General features: G+C 39.3%; 1 long non-coding RNA gene across 1 annotated transcript in view; it reads right to left on the bottom strand.

The window, feature by feature from the left end:
- Positions 1–537: 537 nt before the first annotated feature.
- The window catches only part of LOC123519947, a 132,682-nt gene continuing 125,719 nt past the window's right edge, over positions 538–7,500 (bottom strand). The window contains exon 5 of the long non-coding RNA XR_006679133.1: positions 538–651. This is a non-coding gene — a long non-coding RNA (uncharacterized LOC123519947). The remainder of the gene's footprint in view (positions 652–7,500) is intronic.

The raw sequence follows: 7,500 nt of genomic DNA, 5'->3' as shown, positions 1-7,500 counted from the left end.
AGGGAACAAATGGTAAGTGAAGCATCTGTTTGGTGACATTTAGACAAGGAAAAGGTGGACATAGTAATAGTGATGGTGACAGTATTACTAATAGCAATGATAAGAAAAAAAAATAACACGTAACCAACACGCACTGCAAACACACCCACTAAAAAACAAAAAAAATTTACAGAACACAAGGTTGCAACACGTAAACTATAAATCTCTCAAAGTACAAAGACACGTTTAGAAGTACAAAAGACCAGATACAAAAACACGCTAAATTCAACACACCACGAAGGATTAACGGTAGCAAGAGTTTCACACATCACAACTCAGGTACGACTACGACTACCATGCCAAGAACCACGCCACCGCAATTCCGTGACCCGCTGCGTTGCCCCGGTTTGCTAACGTACGGAGGGGACGATGAGGGCGGGAGTGTGGGAGAAAGCTAGGAAGAAGGCATGAACGAGGTCGAGTCTTGCGTCCGTTGCTGAAGATCGCGCACTGGCCCAGAAAAGACAGAGGTAACATAATGATTCTCACTTTTACTTACTTTACTTTTAGCCGACACAGGAAAGAGATGGGAATGTGATGCTTTTTTCTTTTCTTCTTCCTTCTCCTCATTCTCTTACTCCTACTAGAAACGTTTTTTCGTCTTCCATTAATCTTGAAGAAAGAAAACAGGAAAGGGATTAATATCAACACACACACACACACACACACACACACACACACACACACACACACACACACACACACACACACACACACACACACACACACACACACACGTGACACTAAACTCCAAAAACGCACACAGGAAAAAAGCAAAACAAAAACATCAAAACATCAAAACAACTCGTATACAGAATGACTGACAGAGCCGGGAGAAAACAAACCACCGAGATCTTTTTTTTTTTTTTTTCCGGACATTAGCCTCCGCGCCAGCTGTGGAGACTCTTGGATTCCTCACCAAATAGACTTTTTGCTTGTCTTCGATTCCTGCCAACACCTAAAGCCTTGCAACTTTCCCCTTCTCTCACCTTGGCTTCCCAATACCCGAGCCCTCTCTTGCAGCGATAGAAAACGGAAGATATTGGGAGAAAATAAGCAGTGTTGTCAGAAAATATGGGCCGGGAAAAGAATAATAGGAAATGTATATCTTGAAGTAGGAAACGAGTGCTTTAGCGGGGAATACTTTACACGAAGAGAGCAACGCAAGAAAGGGAAAGTATTGGAAACCCTGTATACTGTTGCGCGGTGTGTTTGTACCTGGTGGGCAGAGAGAGAGAGAGAGAGAGAGAGAGAGAGAGAGAGAGAGAGAGAGAGAGAGAGAGAGAGAGAGAGAGAGAGAGAGAGAGAGAGAGAGAGAGAGAGAGAGAGAGAGAGAGAGAGAGAGAGAGAGAGAGAGAGAGAGAGAATCATCGCAAACATTTACCTTTATCATTAATGTACTGGCATTTGTTTGTTTGTTTTAATTTGTCTATATATAACAAAACGTTTCCAATTTGCTTTTCACAACAAATTTAACGAGTGTGTGTTTGTGTGTGTGTGTGTGTGTGTGTGTGTGTGTGTGTGTGTGTGTGTGTGTGTGTGTGTGTGTGTGTGTGTGTGTGTGTGTGTGTGTAGAGAAAACCGCCCACGTTTAAAAAGTTGGACGCCCGTGCACATAAACCCTCCTTCCAGCACAAGACCCACACACGGTTACATAAGAAGCTTAGTCGTTACTAGTGAAGCTTTGAGAACGGCCTTCACCTCACCCCCCCCCCAAGAGTCCAACCTACTCCCTTCCGCCACCTATTCCCCTCGGCCCTCTACTGTGTGTTGGTCTACTGTTATACAAAACACTGCCTTGTCAATAATACATCTACTTTTCTATTTACTTCAAAACAAAACAATCCTTAATACACCCTATATTTTTCTTCCAGCCACTGCTATGGAAGACTCTCTCTCTCTCTCTCTCTCTCTCTCTCTCTCTCTCTCTCTCTCTCTCTCTCTCTCTCTCTCTCTCTCTCTCTCTCTCTCTGTGAATGATCTAATATATAACCTTTCATATATTCTTCAACCAATTGCTATACATATAAATCTTTCTAACTTCTCTTTTGTTTTCTATGCATTGTTTTATTTCCCTTCTCCGTTTTTTTTTTATTATTGTATAGATATTCTATTTTAAACTTAAGCATTCTTGATTTTTTTCATATTTTTCTTCCTTTTACTTTTTTTAACTAATTTTTTCATCGTAACCTTATTATGCTATAGTAATTCTACCTCTCTTTACTTCTTTACCTCCTTGCCTGCCTCTCTTCTTGTCTTACTTCCTTCCTGTGGCTATTATGTTTCTTCTAATTTTACATAATCCTCTCTACATTTTAGTCCTCTTTACCTTCTTCTTGTCTTCTTTAATCTCAATATTCCTTTAATTTTTACATATAATCACCCGTCTATCCCCATGCCTATTCTGTCTATTCTTTATTCTAATTTTAGTCCAATCTTCTATTTTACGTCTTCTTATCTCCCTGTTTTCCCTGTATCTATCATGTTATTCTGTTTATTCTATTTTTACATATTTTTCCTTTGAATTAACCCTTCATCTTCCATTTCCTCTTCAGTTTTCATATTTAAGTCTTATCTTCTCTCTCTACCAAGCCTATTTTGTCCTTTGTCTAATCTCTCTCTAAACATTATTTCTCCTCAAGTTCCTCATTTTTGCTCTTTTTTTGTATCTGTAACCATGAATATTATGTCCAATCTTCCCTTTCTGTTTTTCTCTATCCAATCTATTTTGTCCTTTGTCTAATCATACACACTCTCTTTTACCACTATTTCTCCTCAAGTTCCTCATTTTTGCTCTTTTTTCTATCTGTAACCATCAATATTATGTCCAATTTTGTCTTTCTATTTAACTCTATCCAGTCTTCCATTAAGATTCACCATCCCTTCTCACTACATTTCTTTCAACCTTTTTGGGGATTGACACCTAAATGGGCCTTTTTTGTCAATCACAGTTTTTATTACCCTTGACTGCATGGATTTCCCTCTTCCATAAAAAAAAAAAAAAAAATTACTGTCCTTTTTTCACCCCTCCAAATACCCTCTCTAAATACTAATCCTCCATATTTCTCTCATTTCCTCTTTTTCCCTCCATTTTCCCACACTAACCTTACCTATTACTACCAAGTCACTAACTACTACATCCGGAGCTCTCAACTTCAACCCTCCACACCAACCTATCCTTACAACCTGAGCTCTACCTTCCCCTCGCCCTCACCATTCAAAGTCCCTTCACCTTTATGCTCTCCCCGACCTCTATCCACTCAGGTGCTCCAAGTGATCCCCTCTACCTTAATTATACCTATAATTATTTACCTGTCCCTCCTTCCATCGTACACCACACGGCGCTGCCTCTACGTTCAAGAGGAGTAATGATGGGATGTGAAGGGAAGAGGAAAGGGGAAAGAGAGGAAAGGTTCAGAGAAAGGAAGAAAAACGATGTGGCAATGAGGAGACAGAAAGATGAATGAGAGAGAGAGAGAGAGAGAGAGAGAGAGAGAGAGAGAGAGAGAGAGAGAGAGAGAGAGAGAGAGAGAGAGAGAGAGAGAGAGAGAGAGAGAGAGAGAGAGAGAGAGAGAGAGAGAGAGAAGGGGAGTGGGTCAGTTGTAGATATAAATTGGTTATGGAACCTATACAAGAGAGCTTCTTAAATTGTTCAAGCGGACTAATAAGAGCAAGATCTGATTCTACTTTGAGAGATTAAGCTTTTTCTTCTTCTTTTCTTCATCTTCATCTTCATCTTCATCTTTTTTTTCCTTCCTCATCATTCTTCTTTCTTCTTCTTCCTCTTCCTTCTTCTTTCTTCTTCTTCTTCTTTTCCTTCTTTCTTTCTTCTTCTTTTTCCTTCTTCCTTCATTTTCTTCTTCTTCTTTTTCTTCTTCTTCTTCTTCTTCTTCTTCTTCTTCTTCTTCTTCTCCTTCTTCTTCATCTTCTTTTTCCTTTCTCTATTTTTCTTCCTTCTTCTTCCTCTTCCTTTTTCTTTCTTCTCTTTTTTCCTCTTCCTTCTTCTTTCTTCTTCTTCTTCTTACCTTCTTCTTTTTCTTCTTCTTCTTCTTCTCTTCTTTTTAAACTATTGCCATCTTTTGAAATTAGGGCACAAAAAATATGGATATAGATGCGGAGGAACGTCAGACAAGAATAAGAAACCTTGATAACTAAAAGACTTAACTTAAGTGATGAATGATGTAAAGAACTGAACGACTGCGTAAAAAAGAAAAAAAAAAAAGAAAAGTCGGAGTGACGAGGAAAGGAAAGGAAGAAACGATAACGAGCAGAAGAAAACGAACGAAATCATTAAACACACACACACACACACACACACACACACACACACACACACACACACACACACACACACACTGTTGTCCTATCTGTATGACTCCCTCCTCGGTCCCTCTCCTTCTAATATTGCCTCAAAACATTCTTGTAACATTCATACCGAATTCCTTCTCTCTCTCTCTCTCTCTCTCTCTCTCTCTCTCTCTCTCTCTCTCTCTCTCTCTCTCTCTCTCTCTCTCTCTCTCTCCTATTTCTATCTAGCTTCCAAAAGACAGACATCCTAGTTTTTTTTTTCCTCCTCTTCCTCTTCTTTCATTCCTCCACTTTATACTATCCTCTTGCTCCCTCACTCTGCAATCTCCTCCTCTTCCTGCACCCTTCACTCTCCTCCTCCTCTTTCTTTTATTCTTCGTCCCCTTTCATTTATGTCCCAAATACCCACTTTATTCTCTCTCTCCTTTTTTTTTTCTGATTGTTGGACACTATAGTTCGTGAGGCTTATCATTTTAAATCTTCTCTAATCTTACTCTTGGAAGCATTTCATTTAGTTTTTTTTTTTTTTTTTTTTGTATTCGCCAGCTTCACTTGCATATTATTTGTTAACATTCAGCAATATTTGTTTTCAGTTTCATGTAATCTCTCTCTTGATGTTAGCTGGAGGTTGTTTATAAAATTGTGTCTCTCCATGATTTTGTGTGTCTGCTTCTCTGTTTCTCTGTCAGTGTATGTATTTCTGGTCTTATTTAGTTCAGCTATTTGTTTTTTTCTCTTTATTTTGCTTGCTCGTTCCAATATTTCATGGTCTTTCAAATACATAGACTTTTATTAGATACTGTATCAATTCTTCATAAAATAACAAGAACGTTCGTTATCTATCCTTTATAATTTCTGTTTCGAGAGGAAATCTTCTCGACAGCAGGTGTTCCTAAACTTGGGTACGAATAATCCCGGGGGATGCTTGGGGATGCTGCAAAGGACACTCACTGGTGCACTGTCATAGTAATGGGGAGTGATAGAGCCGTGTCAACACCAGTTCAACTCTTCTGTAAACTTCGGAGGTGTGCCGGTACACACGAGCCGCCCCATCAATTAGCCAGTGTTCGTTAACTCAAGTGTTAAAACGTTCACTTCAAAGGTGATATTCTTGTACTAGAGTCTATTAAAATCATATTTCTGTAATCTAACAAAGGGAAAATTAACCTCACTATATTATTTCAACAGTTCATTACAGCGATCTGAATGAAAAAAAGAAAAAGACCACCATAGTAGTGAAAGCATTAAGACTCCAGCACCAGACAGTCTCACTCTGTATCTGTATCTTCAACATTTTGGCATCTTGTCTCAACCAAATCACACTGGTTCCAAAATAGTCACTGGGATCTTAAAAGATCATCATTCTTATACTGTCATATAGATTCTCCTTCACCAATAAGAAATAATGATATGAAAGACATTCCTTAAAAGTACAGCTAAAATTTATAGACTCCGTTGCAAAGTTCATTAAGTTCCTATAGTAGAGGTATAATTTGGTTATCACTATCAATTTCCTTTATTATTTAATAAGAAAAGTGCGACGTATCGCGAGAAAGTTAAATTAAGAGAACTTTAGATAAATAAATAGTTTCTTATCATAAAATAGAAAAGTTTAAAGTTAATACGATATTCTAAAGTGGAATTGTGTTTGTATTATTGTGAGAAATGGAGATATTACTTTAAACACACACACAAGATTAGGGCATCACCACAAACTCAACTGATTCATATGTAGACTACGTAATTGTAAAGAAGAATCAAGTAGTAACGTCATTATCAGAAGCTGTACCTTTAGGGCCTGGCCGCTTAATAACCTTTACCTAATGAAATGATGAACCGTTACTGAAATACACTTGAATTTGATTACTTCCACTCCTAATGGCTAGTTTTCTTTTCTTGACTCCGACACTATACCTGATGTCACTTCTACTTTCACATCAACCTTCCCATATGTGTTGTTCACTATGTATCTATGTATCGACCTGCTCCTCCTTTACCCATCTCTCTCTCTCTCTCTCTCTCTCTCTCTCTCTCTCTCTCTGATGGTAGTGCTGTTTGACTTCAAAAAGAAAATATGCAAATACTGATAAGTTAGCGGAGGCGGCGGAGTGCGGGAGGCAGCATATCCACTATAAAAGGCGGCGTTCCTTTTAATATTCCTTTTTTATTATTATTAACTTGGAGTGGAGAGGCGCCGCTTGGTGATCCTGGAAATGCGGCGTGATAGATATAGTCTTGGAAGCAAGTGAAGGCGAATGAATGGCCAGGAAATGATGATGATGGGAGAGGAATGAGGGAATAAAAGAAGAAAGAGAGAGAGAGAAAAACGGAAGGAATGAAAATGGTAGGTATGGTAAGAAAAATAGAATTCAAAGTAAAGGAATTCTAATACAAAAATGTTCGTAAAAAAATGCGTAAATAAGTAAAATACAGAGAAGAAATGGTAAACTAGTAGTGTGAAATACAGGAACAGACAATGGGCATACAAAAACATAAACAAACACACAAAATTAGTAGAAGAGATAACACATAGGCAAGCATACGAAGGGAAATAAATAGTCTACTTAACCTATTCTCTCTCTCTCTCTCTCTCTCTCTCTCTCTCTCTCTCTCTCTCTCTCTCTCTCTCGCCAGGTACGCCAGCCACAGGTAAAACAATAAATCCCAGAGAGACGAAATGCTACAGCTCATGCAATTCCGACTAATGTGAATATTTTTACCACTAATCTTGGAGTGGAGGAAAGGAAAAGAAGGGAGAAGTGAGGCCTCATTTGCATTTTCCCACCATTAGGCGTCCTTCTCCCTCTTTCTTACGCCTCCACCTGTCTTATAAATTGCCCCCAAATTCACCTCGGGCCCCTCTCTTCTTCCCTCGGCGCCTGGCATTGAGTTGTTTCCGCGCGGGAGTCATCATCGTGCCGGGAGGGTAAATAACGTGGATGGAATGACGGGAGGAGATGCAAGACGTGCCTTGACTTCTCCTACCTTAACTCGGCTCTTTTCGGCTCGGCTCTATTCAGCTTGGCTCTATTCGGCTCAGCTCGGCTCGGCTCGGTTCAGCTCAGCTCAGCTAGACTCGGTTCGGCTCGGCTCACTTTTTGACCCAGGCGAAAAAGGAAAACAGAAGAGATGAAGCTTAATTCTACGTATTTT

This window comes from Portunus trituberculatus, chromosome 46 (genome assembly GCF_017591435.1).
Source record: "Portunus trituberculatus isolate SZX2019 chromosome 46, ASM1759143v1, whole genome shotgun sequence".
NCBI classification, from domain to species: Eukaryota; Metazoa; Arthropoda; class Malacostraca; order Decapoda; family Portunidae; genus Portunus; species Portunus trituberculatus.
This window is presented reverse-complemented; position numbering and strand designations above follow the sequence as displayed.